The following is a 21,166-nucleotide window of genomic DNA, read 5'->3' as shown; positions in this document are numbered from 1 at the left end:
AGTAATATGGAACATGAAAAAATACAGTAGCTGATGATATAACGATGTTTGTTAACCACTGGTGACAATCGACCGATTTTGCTAGGGTCGCACAATGGTACATACCTTATTTCTCAGTTTTTTCTGTATGAAACCCAAGTAGATGCATCTACTTGCCCGAGTGCCAGGGGGTTAACTCATCCTCTTGATGCCCACAGTGGGGGCGGAGAGACGTTGGTTACAAGATTGTGACAACGTGAGTTAACTTTTACCTGGTCGTGGTGTAGTGGTATGCTGCCTGGCTCTCACCTGAGAGTCCCGGGTTCGATTCCCGGCATATTGGTAATTTCTCTGATGATTTTTCCTGTGAAAAAAATACAGGTTCTCTCTTTAATCTTTATATAGTCTTTGCATGGAATTTTATGAATCTTAGTTATGGAATGATTTAATCTGACTACACCTGGCCAAAAAAGTAACTGAAAAGGGGTTAGGGATCTTGACGAACAGCCTTGGTCATGAAGCTCCTTGGTTACTAGTCAAAATTACCTTTCCAATCTCTACTCTTGGCCATAAAGTAACTGAAAAGGGGTTAGGAATCTTTACATACAGCTTTGGTCATGTCTCCTTGGTTACTAGTCAAAATTACCCTTCCAATCTGACTACACCTGGTCATTAACAGAAAAGAGGTTAGAGATTTTACAGAGCCCTGGTCATGAGTATGTTGTCTCCTTGGTGACAAGTCAAAATTACCCTCCCAATCAGGCTACACTTGGCCATAAACTGTGAAGGCTGGGAATCTGTCACTAAAAACTCAAATTATTTTTAGGGGGGGTTGTCAAGAATACTCCCCCAGTATCCCTGCTTGTCGTAAAAGGCGACTAAAAGGGTTGGCGGAGGGTTAGTGCCCCTCCCCGGAAAACAACTAACTAAAAAAACAAACAATAAGCCTCAGACAAGGACTGACCAAACGTTGACGACCAAGGACCGGACAAAGGACATTGCAATTGGAACGTGGAATGTAAGGGGAGCAAATGATGAGGTGAAAGAGAGAGAGATTGTCCAGGTGCTTGAGGATGCGAAAGTGGATGTATGTGGAATAACTGAAACAAAATGGAGAGGAGAAAGTGTGAGAGAATGGGAGTATGGATGGGGTATATGTGCAGGAGTAGGTGAGAATGAGAGGGCAAAGGAAGGAGTATGTATAGTTGTGAGTAAAAGATGGAATAGGAGCATAAGACAGTATGGATCAGTTGGATCAAGGATTGTGTGGGTAAAGTTGAAAGTTGGAATACAAATGTGGGCGATTGTGTGTGTGTATGCGCCAACGCAAGATCGTGCTAGAAGAGTGAGAGAAGAGTTCTGGACAAATGTAGAAGTGTGCATGGAAAAGTTTGGAAGGAATGATAGAGTGTTTTTGATTGGTGATATGAATGGTAAAGTTGGGAATGTGAAGGTGGATGGAATAGTTGGTGAGTGGGGTGTGCCTGCTGAGATAGATGAGAATGGGAGTGCGTTAGTGGACATTTGTGCTGGGAGGGGGTTGGTGATAGCCAATACCCTCTTCAGGCATAAAATGATCCACAGGTATACATGGCGAGTGATGAGAAGGGTGGGTGGTGAATTGAGTGAAAGGAAGGCAATGATTGATTATGTGTGTGTGGATGAAAGGAGGCGAAGACGTATATTGGATGCAAGAGTTTATAGAGGTTGGGGGAGTGGACTTTCTGACCACTACTTGGTGGTGGCCAGAGTTAAAGTTCAAGTAAGATGGAGGAATAGAAGAAGGGAAAGACGAGAGGAAGGAGTAGTTGCAAGGAGAGTGGAAAGGTTACAAGAGGATGAGAAAAAGGCAGAGTATCAGAGAGAAGTGGAGGAACGATTGGGCAAATATGAGTTGGAGCAGATGGGGGACGTGGAAGGTGTGTGTAGAATATTTACAGAAGAAATATGTGCAGCATGTGATGTGGTGTGTGGAAGGAAGAGAAGACGGAGGGGGGTGCAAGGAACAGCGTGGTGGACTGAAGAGGTGAAACGGGCTGTGGCACAAAAGAAGAAAGCATACAATGAATGGATGAGAAATAGGGACGTGGAAGAAGTTGAGAGGCGGAAGAGAGAGTTATATGTAGAAGGGAAGAGAGAGGTGAAAAGATTAGTAAGAGAGAGTAAGAAGAGAGTGGATGAGGAATTTGGAAGGAATTTTAGTGTAAAGTGGAAGGACTGTAAGAAAATGTTCTGGAAAGAGGTGAAAAGAGTAAGACAGGGTGGAAGTGAAGTTAGCAGGGGAGTGAAAGATAAAAATGGTAGATTACTAGTGGAGAAGGGAGAAAAAGTGAGCAGATGGAGAGAACACTTTAAGGAATTGTTGAACGTGGAGGATGGAAGTAATGCAAGTGTAAGTGGCTGGGGAATGGCTGGGAGAAGGAGGGAGGTGAGAAGACAGGAAGAAATCAGTAGGATAGAAGTTGTGGAAGCAATGAAGAAAGTTAAATCAGGGAAAGCCCCAGGAATTGATGGAGTCTGTGGTGAAATGCTGAAGCATGGGGGAGAGATAGTAGGGATGTGGAAGATGTGCAGATTGGCCTGGGAGGAAGGTAGAGTCCCGGAGGATTGGAAGTCAGGTATAATTATTCCCTTGTACAAAGGAAAAGGGGAAAAAGAAGTGTGTGGTAATCATAGGGGTATTTGTCTTCTTAGTATAATAGGAAAAGTGTATGGTAGGATACTTATTGACAGAGTTAGAGAAAAAACAGAGAAATTAGTTGGAGAAGAACAGGGAGGCTTTAGGAAGGGAAGAGGTTGTGTAGATCAGATATTCATTCTCAGATCTTTAGTGGAAAAGTTTCTAGAGAAGGGAAGGAAGTTGTATGCGGCTTTCATGGATTTGGAGAAAGCATATGACAGGGTGGATAGACTAGGATTGTGGAAAGTGTTAAGAATATATGGAATAGATGGGAAGTTGTTGAATGCTGTGAAGAGTATGTACGATAGTGCGAAGGCTGCAGTGCGTGTGGATGGTGAACTAAGTGAATTTTTCTCTTTGAAAGTTGGTTTGAAACAGGGATGTGTCATGTCTCCATGGTTGTTCAATCTGTACATGGATGGGGTAATAAAAGAGGTACAAGGTAGGGTAGTGGATGTTGGAGTGGCCCTGGTGAGAAAGGATAGTGTTTGGAAACTCCCTGTACTGTTGTTTGCAGATGATACCGTGTTGTTGAGTGAAGACGTGTTGTTGAGTGAAGACGAAGGAGAGCTGCAAGGCTTGGTGGATGAGTTTGAGAGAGTGTGTATGAAACGGAACCTAAAGGTGAATGTAGGGAAGAGTAAAGTGATGGTCTTTGAGAGAGGTGAAGTCAGTGAATGTACAGCGAGGTTGGATGGTGAGGAATTGGAAAATGTGAGTACGTTTAAGTACTTGGGTAGTGTGATGAGTAAGGATGGAGGTTTGGAGGGTGAAGTGCTTGAAAGGGTACAGCAGGGAAGAAAGGTTGCTGGTTCTTTGAAAGCAGTGATAAGAAACAGGGAAGTGAGCATGGAAGTGAAAAAGTTACTACATGACAGTATTGTGATACCAACTCTAACGTATGGAAGTGAAGCTTGGACGTTGTTGGAAGGACACAAGTCAAGAGTGAGAGCCGTGGAAATGAGTTATTTAAGAGGAGCCTGTGGAGTCACAAGGAGAGACTGGCTGACGAATGAGGATATAAAGGAGCGTTGTGGTGTTGATGTGGATGTGATAGGAAGCGTTATGAGGAACACACTGAGGTGGTTTGGCCATGTGGAGAGGATGGAGGGCGAAAGACTGACGAAGAGAGTGTATGTGAGTGAGGTGGAGGGGGAAAGAGGGAGGGGGAGGCCGAGGATGAGATGGAGAGATGGGGTGGAGAGGTATATGAGAGAGGGGGGTGTGAGTTGGGAGCAGGGGAGTGAAATGGCGGGGGACAGGGCGACTTGGAGGCGATTTGTTTGTGGCCACCCCAAATGGGATTGAGGCGTCTGGCAATAGATAGATAGATTTTTAGAAATTAGCTGGGAAAGATATACCTAACCCCTCCACAAAAGTCAGGTGGAAGTAGTATGCTTAAAATAACAATAATAATAATAAGAGAAGACTGAGGGGGGTACAAGGAACAGTGTGGTGGACTGAAGAGGTGAGACAGACTGTGGCACAAAAGAAGAAAGCATACAATGAATGGATGAGAAATAGGGGCGTGGAAGAAGTTGAGAGGCGGAAGAGAGAGTTATATGTAGAAAGAAAGATAGAGGTGAAAAGATTAGTAAGAGAGAGTAAGAAGAGAGTGGATGAGGAATTTGGAAGGAATTTGAGTGTAAAGTGAAGGGACTGTAAGAAAATGTTCTGGAAAGAGGTGAAGAGAGGAAGACAGGGTGGAAGTGAAGTTAGCAGGGGAGTGAAAGATGAAAATGGTAGATTACTAGTGGAGAAGGGAGAAAAAGTGAGCAGATAGAAAGAACACTTTAAGGAACTGTTGAACATAGAGGATGGAAGTAATGAGAGTAAGTGGTTGGGGAATGGCTGGGAGGAGGAGGGTGAGAAGACAGGAAGAAATCAGTAGGATAGAAGTTGTGGAAGCAATGAAGAAAGTTAAATTGGGGAAAGCCCTAGGCATTGATGGAGTGTGTGGTGAAATGCTGAAGCATGAGGGAGAGATAGTGGTAGAACGGATGTGGAAGATGTGCAGATTGGCCTGGGAGGAAGGTAGAGTCTCGGAGGATTTGAAGTCAGGTATAATTAATCCCTTGTACAAAGGAAAAGGGAAAAAAGAAGTGTGTGGTAATCATAGGGGCATTTGTCTTCTCAGTATAATAGGAAAAGTGTATGGTAGGATACCTATTGACAGAGTTAGAGAAAGAACAGAGGAATTAGTTGGAGAAAAACAGGGAGGTTTTAGGAATGGAAGAGGCTGTGTAGATCAGATATTCATCCTTAGATCTTTAGTGGAAAAGATTCTAGAGAAGGGAAAGAAGTTGTATGCAGCTTTCATGGATTTGGAGAAAGCTTATGACAGGGTGGATAGACAAGGATTGTGGAAAGTATTAAGAATCTATGGAGTAGATGGGAAGTTGTTGAATGCTGTGAAGAGTATGTATGATTGTGCTAAGGCTGCAGTGCGTGTGGATGGTGAACTAAGTGAATTTTTCTCTCTGAAGGTTGGGTTGAAATAGGGATGTGTCATGTCTCCATGGTTGTTCAATCTGTACATGGATGGGGTAATAAAAGACATACAAGGTGGGGTAGTGGATGTTGGAGTGGCCCTGGTGAGAGGATAGTGTTTGGAAACTCCCTGTACTGTTGTTTGCAGATGATACTGTGTTGTTAAGTGAAGACGAAGGGGAGCTGCAAGGCTTGGTGGATGAGTTTGGGAGTGTGTAAGAAACGGAATCTAAAGGTGAATATAGGGAAGAGTAAAGTGATGGTCTTTGAGAGAGGTGAAGTCAGTGAATGTACAGCGAGGTTGGATGGTGAGGAATTGGAAAATGTGAGTACGTTTAAGTACTTGGGTAGTGTGATGAGTAAGGATGGAGGTTTGGAGGATGAAGTGCTTGAAAGGGTACAGCAGGGAAGAAAGGTTGCTGGTTCTTTGAAAGCAGTGATAAGAAACAGGGAAGTGAGCATAGAAGTGAAAAAGTTACTACATGACAGTATTGTGATACCAACTCTAACGTATGGAAGTGAAGCTTGGACGTTGCTGGAAGGACACAAGTCAAGAGTGAGAGCAGTGGAAATGAGTTATTTAAGAGGAGTCTGTGGAGTCACATGGAGAGACAGGCTGACAAATGATGTAAAGGAGCGTTGTGGTGTGGATGTGGATGTGATAGGAAGCGTTATGAGGAATACACTGAGGTGGTTTGGCCATGTGGAGAGGATGGAGGGTGAAAGACTGACGAAGAGAGTGTATGTGAGTGAGGTGGAGGGGGGAAGAGGGAGGGGGAGGCCGAGGATGAGATGGAGGGATGGGGTGGAGAGGTATATGAGAGAGGGGGGGTGTGAGTTGGGATCAGGGCAGTGAAATGGTGGGGGACAGGGTGACGTGGAGGTGATTTGTTTGTGGCCACCCCAAACGGGATTGAGGCATCTGGCGATAGATAGATAAATCAGAAGGTTCTGTCATATTCACCTAGTAAGTATCCAATTAAATGTCCCCCAAAGAAGGTTGTGGTTGTGGTAGTTGTGGTAGGGGTAGTTGTGGTTGTGGTAGCAGTCTCTCTACTGCTACATGGCCAATTACTGAACATCCAGGTCTTTCTTCTTCTTCTTCACTATCAGGAAGCCTTCTCCCCAACTCACACCCCTGAAAAAGAATATTCCTTATAAGCCATCACAAGAAAATCTCAATAAAAAATCAAAATATCCAAACACAAACAAAACCACAATTCCAAACACACAGACACCCCAAACTCCACACAGTCACCCCCAAATCCACACACACACACCCAAAACCTCCACATACACCCCCAATCTACACACACACATAAATCCACACACATACACAATCCAAACTCCACACAAACACCCCAATCTACACACATACATACACACCCAAAATCTACACACACACACACACACAAATACAAACACAACCCAAGCTCCACATACATACACCCCACCCCAAAGTTCACACCCAGCTCTGTTATGTTACTTTCTTACCCTTTCAGTCATCTAAGTAGGCTTTAGAAACACTCAGGCCTGTTTACAATACAAATTAAAATCAATATCACCACAGAAGCAATTAATGGAGAGAAAGGTAATTACTGGAGAGAAAAAATACTTACTGGAAAGAGAAAGGAAAAATATCTTACCAAAATTGCAGACCCTTCCCCTGTAATTGCTGGAGCCTGACTGACCAAAAGCCGGCACATTCCACCTACCCCCACATTCCTTCCCTCCCCCCCTCCCCCCCACTAGTATCCTCCCCCCTCCACCACCTCCTCCCTCCCTCCCTCCCTTCACAGCCCCTCTTTCCTCCACCTCTCTCTCTCTCCTTCCTTCCTTCTCCTCCTTGTCTTCCTTTTTCCTTCCACCTCTTCCTCCTCCCTGAAAAGCACTCTTCCTCCAATTCTCCTCCCTCCTGACATCCTCCCTTCCCTCCACCCCCACTAGTTCTCCCCCCCCCCTCTTTCCTCCAACACTCTGTCTCTCTCTCTCTCTCTCCTTTGTCTTCCTTCTACCTCTTCCTCCTCCCTGAAAAGCACTCTTCCTCCTGTCCCTCTCCCTCCTTACATCCTCCCTTCCCTCCACCCCCACTAGTTCCCCCCCCCCATCTTTCCTCTACCTCTCTCTTTCCTTCCTTTTTCTTTTTTTCTTTCCTTCCACTCTCCTCCTTCTCTCTCCATCTCTTGTCATCAATCTTCCTTCCCTCTTCCTCCTCCTTGAAAAACACTTTTCCTCCATCCCCCCTTACCTCCTCTTTCCCCTCCATCCCTCCTCTCTCCCCTCCATCCCCCCCCTTTCCTCCCCCTCCTCTCTCATTAGACACACACACACACACACACACACACACACACACACACAAAGTAAAAAATAAAATACAATCCATTACGGACAAGGGAATCACCTATACACAAAAGAAGGATATTTGTGAAGCAATAAAGAATTTCCAATCAGTTTTAAAGAAAATTTTTTTAGAGGGACTATGTGGAGCATGCATGCCCACACACACTACCAGATATACAAATATCAGAAAAAGTAATACAGGAGGAGTTAAGTACATTAGACAAAGGAAAAGCAAATGGTCCTGATGAAATTTCATGTTGGGTGATACATGAATGTGCAAAGGAGTTAAGTAAACCATTATCTTTAATTTTCAAGAAATCTTTGAGACAAGGTAAACTACCTGATATCTGGAAGAAAGCAAACATTGTTCCCTTATTCAGGAAAGGGAATAGACAAAATCCACTCAACCACTGACCAGTATCACTAACCAGTGTTGTAAGCAAGGTATTAGAAAAACTTATAAGAAAAGCTTGGGTAAATCATCTAGAAGAACACAATATCATAACAGAAAGACAGTTTGTTTCAGAAAAGGAAAATCATGTGTTACTAATCTGTTGAGCTACTATGACAGAGTAACAGACACATTACAGGAAAGAGAAGGATGAGTGGACAGTATCTATTTAGATTTCATGAAAGCATTTGACACAGTACCACACCAAAGACTTTTATGGACACTGTACCATCAAGGAGGAATTCGAGGCAAACTGTATTTTTGGATGCAAGATTTTCTCATAAAAAGAGAAATGAGAACAGTACTAAGGGGAAATTACTCATCATGGAAGAGAAGTGACTAGTGGAGTTCCACAGGGCTCAGTGCTGGCACCAATCATGTTTTTAGTGTATATAAATGATACAGAGAGTAACACTGGAAATGAAAGCTATCTAAATATGTTTGCAGATGATGCAAAAATACAAAGGAGAATTACTAACACAGACTCTTGTAAAGAGCTATAAGAAGAATTAAATAAACTTCATAAATGGAGTAATCCATGGCAAATGGAATTCAATGTGGACAAGTGTCATGTAATCAAGTTTGGTAAAAGTGGAAAAAGACCTGATTGGGATTATAAGTTAGGAAATAAAACCCTACACACATCAGAAAGAGAGAAGGACCTAGGTGTGATTATCAATAACAGACTATCTCTGGCTGACCACATCAGTGAGAAGGAATGGAACATATATACACTGCTTGCAAATATGAGAATAGCATTCACATACATAAATCAAGACATGCTAAGAAAGATAATAACATCATTCATCAGACCAACCCTGGAATATGCATCAGTAGTCTGGAGTCATCTCAAAAAACACATAGACAAGATCGAAAAAGTTCAAAGGGCTGCTACAAGATGGGTACCAAGCTGAAGGGATCTAAGCTACAAAAAAAGACTAAAAAAACTGAATCTACCAACACTACATGAAAGAAGGAAAAGAGGTGACATGATTATGCTATATAAATGCGTATCGGGGAAGGAGAAAATAGACATAAATGATTACTTAACCTATGGGGATGCATCAGCAAGAGGACACTGCAAAAAAACTGCATGGTGAGGTGATAAAGACGTAAGGAAATTTAGTTTCCCAAATATAGCAATTGATCAGCAGAATGCACTACCAAATGAAATACTGTGCCAAAACAATTCACAAATTTAAGGATATGTACGATAAATATGGTTTAAAACACGGGACAGTACGAGCTTGACTCGTTCCTGTAAAGATACAATTAGGTAGGAACAATTAGGTAAGAACACACACACACACACACACACACACATATACACATTATCTATAGGATGATGATGATGATGAGAGTTACACAAATGATAATGATTGATTTCACACAGGATAACCACCACCATAATTACTACCACAAACCACCACTACCATCATCACAACCCCAATCTATCATCACCACCTCACCACCACCACCTACCATCATCACAACCACTATCTATCATCACCACCACCACCATCACCCCCTACCATCATCACCACCACCACCACCACCCCCTACCATCATCACCACCACCACCACCATCCCCTACCATCATCACCACCACCACCACCACCCCTACCATCATCACCACCACCACCACCACCACCACATTTCCCTACCCAATATTTCCTTTTTTTTAAAACAATTCTACATACAATAAAACCTCACTAGAACAGAGTATCTGGAGCCCAAGCCATTCCAAAAAAAGCGAAACTCCGAAAAAAGCGATATGTGGACTTCCCCCTGCTAAGATATTTTCATACATCAGGGAGGGGGAAGCCAAAGATGAGATGAAGGGATGGAGTGGAGAGGTATATGAGAGAGGGGGTGTGTGAATTTGGAGCAGGGCAGGGAAATGGCGGGGGACAGGGTGACGTGGAGACGATTTGTTTGTGGCCATCCCATATGGGATTATGGAGTATGGCAATAGATAGATAGATATATTATCCAGGTTATATAATCTGCTTTGTGGAAAAATATCTACAGGCTGGTTTGCCTGCTTACACAAGGCCCTCCATTCACAAAAATATACATATGGAAAAACAACTAACTCAAAAGACAAATGGCCACCCCTTAAGGGATTATGGCATCTGGTTATACTGTAGATATGCTATAGATAGATTTAGAAAGGGAGAGAGAGGTTTTCCTGCTGATGAGGTAGTGGATATGAAAAACTGCCCATATGCAACTCCTCCTCTCTATGCGAGGTGCTCAATAGGAAATAAGAAGAAACTATCTTCATAGACCTGCAGCAAAACTACTGCAGCCAATTTAAAAAGTTTCTTTGAAACTCATAGAATGTGAAACTGTTTTATTAAAAGGTCTTCTTATGGATAAAACTGAAAACTGCTAAATAATCAGCTGATGCAACAGCTAACATGTCAATTCAACTCAAAATTTCAAGCCAAGGAACTCTGCATTTCATAAGTCACCATAATGACTCTTTATAATCCAAACAGAAAGTCACATAACAGTCAGTTGATGTGGCAGCCAATGGAACAGCTGACATGATAAAATCGATTCAAAATTTCAACCTGAACAACTTTGTATTTCATATGAATTTTGCTCTGAGCTCTCCAAAAGCAGATATTCCAGGAGGAGAAATATGAAAAAGATCCCCAGATATACAGACCTGTCAGCTTCACCACAGGTAAAAATACCCATACATAAGAGCTGCCCACTTACAGACCTGTTGGCTTCACCCACACATAAGAGCTGCCAACGTACATACCTGTTGGTTTCACCCATACATAAGAGCTGCCCACTTATAAGATGTGCCCTGTTTAAAAATTATCCATATGTAGTACAGGCAAACCCTGGTTTAATGATGCAATTGTTTAAGTAAAAACCCATCACTAGGTGGCATATTGTAACTCAGGGTAGATTTAACATGTAAAGTACAGTATAGGGATGCATTTTGGTGCCTTGGGTTTCCACCCAAGTCCTAAACCCACTCAAATGAGTCCAAAAACAAGTTTCTTGCTAACCTTAACCCTAAATAGCTTTAAAACAAGCTAACTAAGCCTAAAAACATGGGGTGTGAGTTGGGAGCAGGGAAGTGAAATGGCAGGGGACAGGGCGACGTGGAGGCGATTTGTTTGTGGCCACCCCGAATGGGATTGAGGCGTCTGGTAATAGATAGATAGATAGGTAGATAGACCTCACCTAAACCCAAAAATAAAATCTGAAATTCATTAAATATGTCTGGAAAAAATCAAACTTAGTAAACTGTACCCCAAAATGACACTGTTCACTCCACCTGTGACTAAAACACAATAATCTACGTCTAAAAGCAGTTTATAAATCAATCTAAAAAAAAAAAAAAAAAAAAAGTCATACCGGGGTTTGGCCATCATTCAGTGGGGTAGGATGGTATTTCTACCCCCATCGCTATGCGGGTGAATCGCATCTAGGCATATCGTATCTCGGGGTCTGCCTGTAGCCTTCCTGTTGACACGAGGCTATCTATCTATCGTCAGAAGCCCTAATCCCATAAGGAGTGGCCACTTCATTTAAGCAGGATGACTTTTACGTGTTTTTTTTTTTTTTTTCCACTGAGTGCCTTGTATCAGCACGCAATGAAAAAAAAATACCCACGCGTAAGAGTCTTCCTGCTTATACAATGTGGTCGATATGAAATATGTCTGTATGTAAGCTTTCCCTCTTATCGGCAGTGCTCAATATAAAGAAATACATGTATGTAATGGTTTTCCTGTTGATATGAGGCACTAGATATGAAAAAATACCCATACATAAGTCTTCCGGCAATACAAGACCTCAATGTGAAATAATACCCATACGTAAGAGTTGTTCTGCTTATACGAGGTGCTTGATATGAAAAACTACCCATATGTAAAAGTCTTTCTATTTATACAAGGTCTTAATATGAAAAAAATACCCATATGTAAAAGTCTTTCTGCTAATATGAGGTGCTCAATATGAAAAAATGCCCATACATAGGTGCTTTCCCACTTATATGAAGTGCTCAATACTGTACAAACAAATATCCACATGCAAAAGCTTTCCTGTGCATGCAAGATGTTCGATGTGAAAAAATACCGATTTCTAATTATTTTCCTGTTCACATGACATACCCAGTATGAAAAAAATACCCATACATAAGCTATTCCACTTACACAAAGTCCCCAGTACAAAGAAATACAGTATACATATGTTCAGAGTTTTCCTGTGCAAATGTGGTGCTTGATATGAAAAAGTACCCATTAGTACTAGTCTTCCTGCTCATACAAGGCACTCAATGGGGGAAAAAAAAAAAAAAAAAAAAAAATACAGTACTCATACGCAGTTTTAATGCTGATATAAAGCGCTCGATTAAAAGAAATACCTGTACTCATATACAGGAGTTTTTATGCTGATATGAAGCGCTCGATTAAAAAAAAATACTCACACATAGCTTTTATGTCGATATGATGCCCTCTATTAAAAATACTCATACACTAGAGCTTTTATGCTGCCATGAAGTTCATTCATTCATTCATTGCCAGACGCCATGTATCCCAAACGGGGTGGCCAAAGGCTTAGAGTTAATTGTTTTACAGGGAGGGGCACTAATCCTCCACCAACCCCACTTAACACGTAGGGATCGATTAAAAAACAAATACTCATATGAAGGAGTTTTTATGCCGATATGAAGCGCTCAATTAAACAAAATACTCCCCCTGGGGTAGGGTTTTTTTTCAAGAATACTCCCCCAGTATCCCTGCTTGTCGTAAAAGGCGACTAAAAGGGTTGGCGGAGGGTTAGTGCCCCTCCCCAGAAAACAACTAAAAAAACAAACAACAAGCCTCGGACAAGGACTCACATGATGTTAATAAGCTGATATGATGCGCTCGATTTAAAAAAAATACTCATGAGGAGTTTTTATGTAGATATGATGTGCCCGATTAAAAAAAAAAAAATACTCATACACTGGGAGTTTTTATGCAGATATGATGCCCTCGATTAAAAAAAATTCCTGAGTGGGCAACCTAACCCCTACAGATAACAGAGGTTTTTGTTCGTTTCGTTTCGTTTTTAAAGGCTCCAACATGCTTGCATGTGTCGGCCTTGGTCACCTAATGGCGGCTCTCCACGCTACATGATCCATTGCAGCCTCCCTGTTCAGTCCCTTAACCCTAAGGTCACACTTAATGACCTTGTCCCATGTCTTTCTCGGTCTACCCCTCATAACCCCACCCCCAATATTAACACTTCTCACCTTCCTCACCCAATTATCATCCCCCATCCTCTCCACATGTCCAAACCACCTCAATCTACCTCTCCTCATCACAACACCAATACACTCCAGTCCGATCCTACCTCTCAACTCTTCCATCGTAAACCCAGCCCCTCCAGGCCTTGGACACAGGGACGCACTGCACATCCACCTAATCATTGTCATTTCTGTACATCTGAGCCAGCGAATATCTTCCTCCTTCACTGCCCAGGTCTCACTACCATACAGCATTACACTCCTAACACATGCTACATACAAAGACCCCTTAGCACGTAGGGAGAGCCCTCTCAATGTCAGGAGAGGCAAGAGCTCCCTGAACTTCTTCCAACCACTTCTCACCCTAGCCACAGAGCTAGCTCCAGCTCCACCTCCAGCACACAACATGTCTCCCAAATAACAAAACTCTTCCACACACTCAAGAGATTCACCAGCAAGTTCAATCCTTTCACGTATGACAATCTCCACCTGCTCACAACAATTCAAATTATCATCTTTATATTTACCTACCATAGCAGTCAACACTGGAGTAAGCATCTTTCCTTCGGAGGAATCGACGAGCCTGGCTGTAAGACCTGCCTGGACAAGGAATCATCAGGGCCTGGACGAAGAGTCATCAGACCCCAAACGAAGAATCATCGGAGCCCAAACAATCATCAGAGCTGGAATGAAGAATCCACCTGGGCCTGCCAACAGCTCTAGACTCTCCCCATGTCCCCTGCCCCAGGAAGTGAATGGTGAGCTGCAGTGTCGGTTCAGAGGCATATCCCATACCATACACCATAGGACCATACCTTAAAATGAAAACCACGTTATTTTCTATATATATATATACTGTATATACATTCTCAAATATCACAAAAAAACTAAGACACGTTTTTGTGAGGCCTGAGACTCAAGCCTGGCTTTGCTCTTTGGCTTAAGCCAAAACAGTACTCGAGCCGTACTGACGAATGTAAACAAACACCCCGGTCAGCTGATGACGCAAAGCAGCATGGCAGATATTGGAGAATCATATATTTTCGATCTAAGCAGTAGTTCTTCCCTCCAGATAGGAACTTATCCGCTGTTTGCAGAGACACAAGAGTCTGCGACTGTTGTGTCCACTCTTGTAGAGGAATACATGAGCCAGGTCACTGTGTTGTCGTCTTTAATGGCAACAGGCACTAGGCACATAAAGCAGCTGTGTTAACCACTGGAAATATGAATGGCATTATATAAGGAAAGCTTTTAATTCACAAACTTAGGGTGCTTGTTGAGAACCCTAGGAACAAGGTACTCTCAGTGACAGTGTATGGGAAAGTAGACAGAACTCTTATTGATATTATGGTGTAGTGGTAGCAAGCTTAATAATAATGCTGGAGACAACACATTTGTGACCATCATGTTTGTAATGTGGTCAAAAAGTTATGTTGTTGATGGTAGGAAACAACTGGAATCATGAACTGGTTAAGTTTTGATATTCGTAAGATCTAATATATCAAAAGTTTGGTGAGTAAAAGTCTGATAATAGGTTATTGCTTCATTTTACGTACTTATTAGGCTTGGCAACGCCAGTAAATTTACAGCCATTGTTTTACTATTAAGGAAAATCAAACTTCCATAATTGTCTGAAGCTGATTGTATAAGGTGAACATACCCCAACACAAGTATCTCCACATTTGTACCTCCCACTTCCCATCTACACATTGAAAAAGAAAAAAAAAATTATGGTTGAATTACTGGTTAGATCATGTCAGGAGTATGAGTTTAAGGCGGTTTTTGATAAGTGTCTGTTTGTGACTAGGTAGCTGAGAAGAGGTTTCATAGGCCAATAATTTTCTTGGCAGCAGGTAATGAGTTTGTCAAATATTTTGGTAATGACGATGATAAGCCTAGGCAGCTGGCTGTATGTTGGTTGGATAAAATTTGAATGTAGGATCATCCAGACAAGAGTTTGGCATGCCTTATTCAGTTTAGTAGAAGATGAGCTAACTTCATCATGCAGATGTTGTGCCCGCCAGATTTATATATTTTTATATCTATTTTTTTCTTTTGGGTGCAGATGATTGGCCATTTAAGTATTAACCCTTTAACCACAGGTGTCATTCCAGAATGACATTGCAAAAACTGAACCAAACCGCGGGTGTCATTCTCGAATGCTTGTGAATATTTTGAATACCCCGCGTTTTTTCCGTGCGCCAATTGTTTCAAGGGAGAGTAGCTATTAAGTTCTTTCACTCCAGCCGACCCCCACCTCTCTCCTCCCCCCCCTGGGGCCCCACCTCCCACCCCCTGGGCCCCCCACCCCACCCCGGACCAAACACGCATCAGTATCTGTCCAGCTGTGTGAGTGACTACACTGCTGATGTGATAGTGAAGTGCAGGCAATTACAGTGCCTTTTACCTGCCTCAGTGAACACAGAGTGGGTATTTATCGTATGTGCAGTGTTCATATATGTTTATAGTATTATTATCAGAATGAGGTTGGCATTTGGTAATGGTGTGTGAGCGAAAAATAGTGATTACAACACCGCTGATGTGGCAGTGAAGTGCGGGTAATTACAGTGCCTTTTACCTGCCTCAGTGAACACAGAGTGGGTGTTTATCGTATGTGCAGTGTTCATATATGTTTATAGTATTATTATCAGAATGAGGTTGGCATTTGGTAATGGTGTATGAGCGAAGGTAATGGTGTGTGAGCGAAAAATAGTGATTTTAGATCGCTCACTTCTAATGGCACTGCCCATCCAGTGATAGTCAACGAAATCATGAAACCTACATCATTGCAAAGCCGAAGGTTAGTACTTTCTAATGGTACCTTATTTTTCGTTCTAGATTTATTCTGTGCAGAGTTATAAAGGTTTAAAGTTTGTTTACATTTTGGTCGAAACCCCCACGGGAGAGGACAGTCGGGGCAAAACAATGCCCGCGGTTAAAGGGTTAAGTTGGCCAACAAGCTGTATGAGTGCATGTCTGGTTCATTCAGGTGTGCATGCAACAGGCAGCACTCTGTATGTTGCATGAACTGTACCTGCATTATGAACTCTTTATCAGTGCATACTTTCAGGGGAAAGGAAGTATCAAGATGATACTCATTTGTGATAATGTATTGAATGTGTGGGGAATTTCTGCCATAGGGTCACATTGCCTTGTGATTATTGGGTATCTGGTAGTGCTCAATTCGGACAATTTTTAGATTCGCACAACCAGAGATTCTTAGAAACATAAGTTTACCAAATAAGTTCTGGGCCAATATAGACCATTTTTCATTATATGCACTTTGCTCGCAAATGAATAATACTTGCATTAGGTTGAGTTGGGTTGGGTTGGGTTAGGTTAAGTTAGGTGGTTAGGTTACATTGGGTTGGGTTGGGTTGGGTTAGGTTAAGTAGTAGGCCCACAGTACATATTTTTTCATCAAACCTGACTGTTTTCTATGGTTTTGGGTGTGATTCGGTTCATTTTGATCTTTATTTCTAAAAAGAAATAGTGGATTCTAAGGTGATTGCAAAAAAAATCATTCCTTTGAAACCATTGATTGGCAATAGATTTGAAGGGCAAAATCAAATGAATCACACCAAAAACCATTGGAAACACTCAGATTTGATGCAAAGATCAGTGGTTTTGTGAAACTAAAAATTGACCCTCATTTCCATTCAGGTGTTCCATTCAGTGAGCTACTTTGCTGTTAGGTCAATATGTCCCCCCCACCCCCTCAAAAAAAAAAATATATATATATTAAGAATATTAGCAAAACCATACTTTATAATTACATTATGTTCCTTTGGGCTGGTGCAGACAATCACATGCAAAGCAGAAAGGCTTCAGTGATCACCTGGATCAGAAAGATCTTGATTTCTTCGGAAATATGCGAGTCACCAAGGAAACCTATACTCTTCTCCTTTATTTTGTACAGGAGCAGTACAGACCAGTGTTCCGTGGAGGGACTCCACCTGTTCATTAAAGTGTTCCCTCCATCTGTTCACTTTTTCTCCCTTCTCCACTAGTAATCTACCATTTTGATCTTTCACACCCCAACTAACTTTGTTGGCACCCTGTGTAGCTCTCTTTACCTCTTTCCAGAAAATTTTCTTACATTCCCTCCACTTTGCACTCAAATTCCTTCCAAATTCCATATCCACTCTCTTCTTACTCTCTTTTACTAATCTTTTCACCTCTCTCCTCCTCTCTACATATAACTCTCTCGTCCTCCTCTCAGCTTCTTCAATGCCCCTGTTCCTCTTCCACTCATTATATGCTTACTTCTGCAAGAAAATAATTCATTAGCATTAAAAGTGTTCTTAGAACTGTATGAAAAAAAAAAAAAAAAAAAAAAAGATGCATGGATCAAAAATATTCAGGAATATATGAAGGAAATCAGCATAAGAAATACTAACGAACTGGACAAGTTAAAAAAGGATGAAATAAAGAAGGTAAATGAATACGAAAAAAAATAAAATGTTGGAGAGAAGAACTGACAAACAAATCCTCAATTATATTTTATAAAGAGAAAAAATTAGACATTAAGGAAGAAAAACTTTATGAAAACACACAGGGTTCTATACTGCTGCACAGATGTTGCTTGAACACTTTAAAATTAAACTGGAGAGCAAGGTATATTGGTGGAAATACGTATTGTGAATTATGTAGCAAAACAAGAAGAAACTCTTGAACATTTCTTTAAAAATTGTAATGCATTAAAAGATATAAGAAGTAAATATGAGGTAGAAGAAGGCAATTTAGAGAACATACTGTTATTAACATATGCAAAAGACACAGATAAAAAATTCTACCACTACAAGAAATCTCTGTGAAGTATGGGGTAGAAAACGTATTTTAAAACACTAAAAAAAAAAAAAAAAACACAACGAACAGCCCTGTGGGTATAACTTTAGAAGTAACCAACGTTACTGATTTTTCATTATATTACGTCCCTGAACTATTCTAACCAAGACTTACCTTTTAAGCCCAGTTTCAGTTGGGGGAGCTAATTCTGTAGGGGTCGTCATGTAGTGGCTTAGGTTAAGTTATCTCTCAGTAGCGGATGAATGTCGCGCCATATTGGCTGGTGCAGGCATTTGGACTCGGTCTATGTCAGGCCCTAGGTTAGGTTAGGTCAGGTCAGGTTAGGTTAGGTTAGTTTGGGTTAGTTTAATGCAGATTAATGGTTTTCAATTAATTTTGATCTTGATTTGGGGGGATAAACCCACTTTTGGAAATCTTACTCAAAATTACAAAAGGGGGATTTTCCCCAAAAAATGAAGGTCAAAACTAATTAAAACACGGTATTTTGTACTGGAAACCATAAAAATAATAATAAACGAAAACGTTGGTTACTTCTAAAAATTTACCGCCGTGCTGATTCAAAACCAATACTGAGTGAACATCATCTGATCTGATCTGCACCACAAACGAGCTGTCCAATTCACTCTAGCTACACATGTTCTTCTCTCACGTGCATCAACTGTAAATTCTAGCATCTCTGTATATCAAAATCAATCGGTGCAAGCCACATACTCGTGGCATATTGAAAAAAAAGTGAGAACAGTACATACAACACAATGGAAGACGCCATCTTTGTTTACATATGACGTCACACTCCCGGGCTCAAGCTACCTCAAGCCAGCTCCAGCCTCCAGGGGTGGATCGACTTGGCTTGAGTCTGGTTCAAGCGCGGCTCGAGTCCGGCTTGAGCCTGGGCACCGCAAAAACGGGAATGGACGTTTGGCTTAAGTCTGGCTCGAGCCAGGCTCAAGCCTGGGCCTCACAAAAACGCGCCTTATCTACCAGCGAGCGTGTAATTTTGGCCGCCACATTAAAACACCTGCACTCGTCGCCTCCACAATGGTAATGCAATGGGGTGCTTTCAAAGCTAGTATACCGCTAGATGGCCCCACTGTTGCAGTAAACACATTCCCCGCACTGTTTAAAAAGCATATTTTTCTTTGTTAAATATCTATACTGTTGTGTGAAAATGTGGATCATGGTAATGTCATATGCCGAAATATAAATATTACAAATAGAACACGTATATATAACGTATCGTGAAGTGTTTATATTTATCATAAACGGAAATTAAAATATCACTGATGGCATGTGATGGCAACCCGTCCTTCCAGTGACCCTATATTATTTAATTTCTGCTACATTTAGTGCAAATTTGGTTCTTAATATTGTCTGTTCAGACTGTAAAGTACGCCTAGTGGGTATCTAGACTCATCCAGTTTCTATGTGGGCAGAAATTTAATGTTGAGTAAATACTGGCATTCAACATTTTGCTCGCTTCCTTCACGCATGCGCACCACAGGACAGTCCCGTGTTTAAGTTTTTTCACGAGGGATGTCAAGTTTCCCTGAAAAATTTTATTTTGATGGCGTGTAATGTCACGGATTCACTCAGAGTAGAAACAAGCTAAATTCATAACATTCGTCATTGGTTCATAAGTGACTATGTACAGGCAGTGTGTTTCACTGAGCGATATCTTTTGCTGTTAACTAAGCTACGCCCATTTCTCATGTCCCTGTACCCGACGTTGGTTACATTACTGTCGTAAATGGACACACCCACAAACACATATAGTTCAGTAATGTGAGTTTCTGACTGTTGAGCTGAGAGAGAGAGACCTTCCCCTGCAGCTTCCTTGCACCATGAGTCATATTCATATGTATCATTGTAGCTTTGTTTAAATAAAGTGTTACAGTCAAGTTTTGTCTTTTTCTGTTGAGAACTAGTGGTTATTTTAATTTTTACATTTCACCAAGTGCCTACCAAATAAATACCTTAAGGTCATCTTATCATCAATATCTCACACACATTGCCCCCTCTTGGCAAGTCCCTAATGGTATGGTCATGTGAGAACTGTCTCCATGCCACCTGTCCACACACATATGTTTGTAAGATCTTCCACTGAGTCAGTAGCTTGTGCACATACCAGTCCTCTTGACCTGGATGCAATCTCACTGGGGGTAGACATTTAAGAGGATGCAGTAGTATTTACTCGTCATGTGTTCTCATGTCTGCATATATATATATATATATATATATATATATTATATATATAATATATATTATATATATATATATATATATATATAGATATAGATATATATATTATTATATATTATATATATATATATATTATATATATATATATATATATATATTATATATATATATATATTATATATATATATATATATATATATATATATATATATATATATATATATATATATATATATATATATATATATATATATATATATATATATATATATATATATATATATATATTGTAATGCTGAGTAGAATTTGGCTCGACTTCTCGTTCCAAATCAACTCAACACTGAGCGGGGTCCTCTTTCGAGACCGGAGCTAGTGCAATGAAGAGAGGCAGGACATAAAAACTTTCGGCAACACCATACACGTATATTATTTCAGTTAGACACAAGACATTTCAGTAGACATTACATCACAATATGGAGCAATACAAAACCTTATCTAAAATATTGTGTATCTCGCAGGATACTAGCTTCCTAGATATTAATGACAATACAACAAATCTTAGTACTAGGAGTACAGTAAATACCCGTGCGCGCGGAGCGCGGGAGGGGAGAGAGGGGGGGGATTTGTGATTTACCAGGAAGGGGAGGGGGAGGTAGGGAGACACGGAGAGTGACTTAGAACGGCGAGGGAGAAATTATGATATTTAACCCCTAAAACGCGGCTGTGTACGCGCGATCCCCCCCCTGTGGCGGGGTTGTAGCGGGGTCTGAGTACCTGTGGAAAAATATTAGCCAAAAATCATAGATTAACCCTAGAGCATTAAAATTTTTAAGGCATATATTACTTACATTCAGCTATCTCCTGAGCCACATGTTGAGCCTTCGTTGACTACCCAAGGACTTGTGAAGACTTGCAAAGTTGGGTAACAAAGTCTTCACTCTCACACCTCCAGAAACCCGGT

Source organism: Coenobita brevimanus, chromosome 111, assembly GCF_032717465.1.
Source record: "Coenobita brevimanus isolate Jiangsu-jjx chromosome 111, ASM3271746v2, whole genome shotgun sequence".
NCBI classification, from domain to species: domain Eukaryota; kingdom Metazoa; phylum Arthropoda; class Malacostraca; order Decapoda; family Coenobitidae; genus Coenobita; species Coenobita brevimanus.
Note: the sequence above shows the minus strand (reverse complement) of the source record.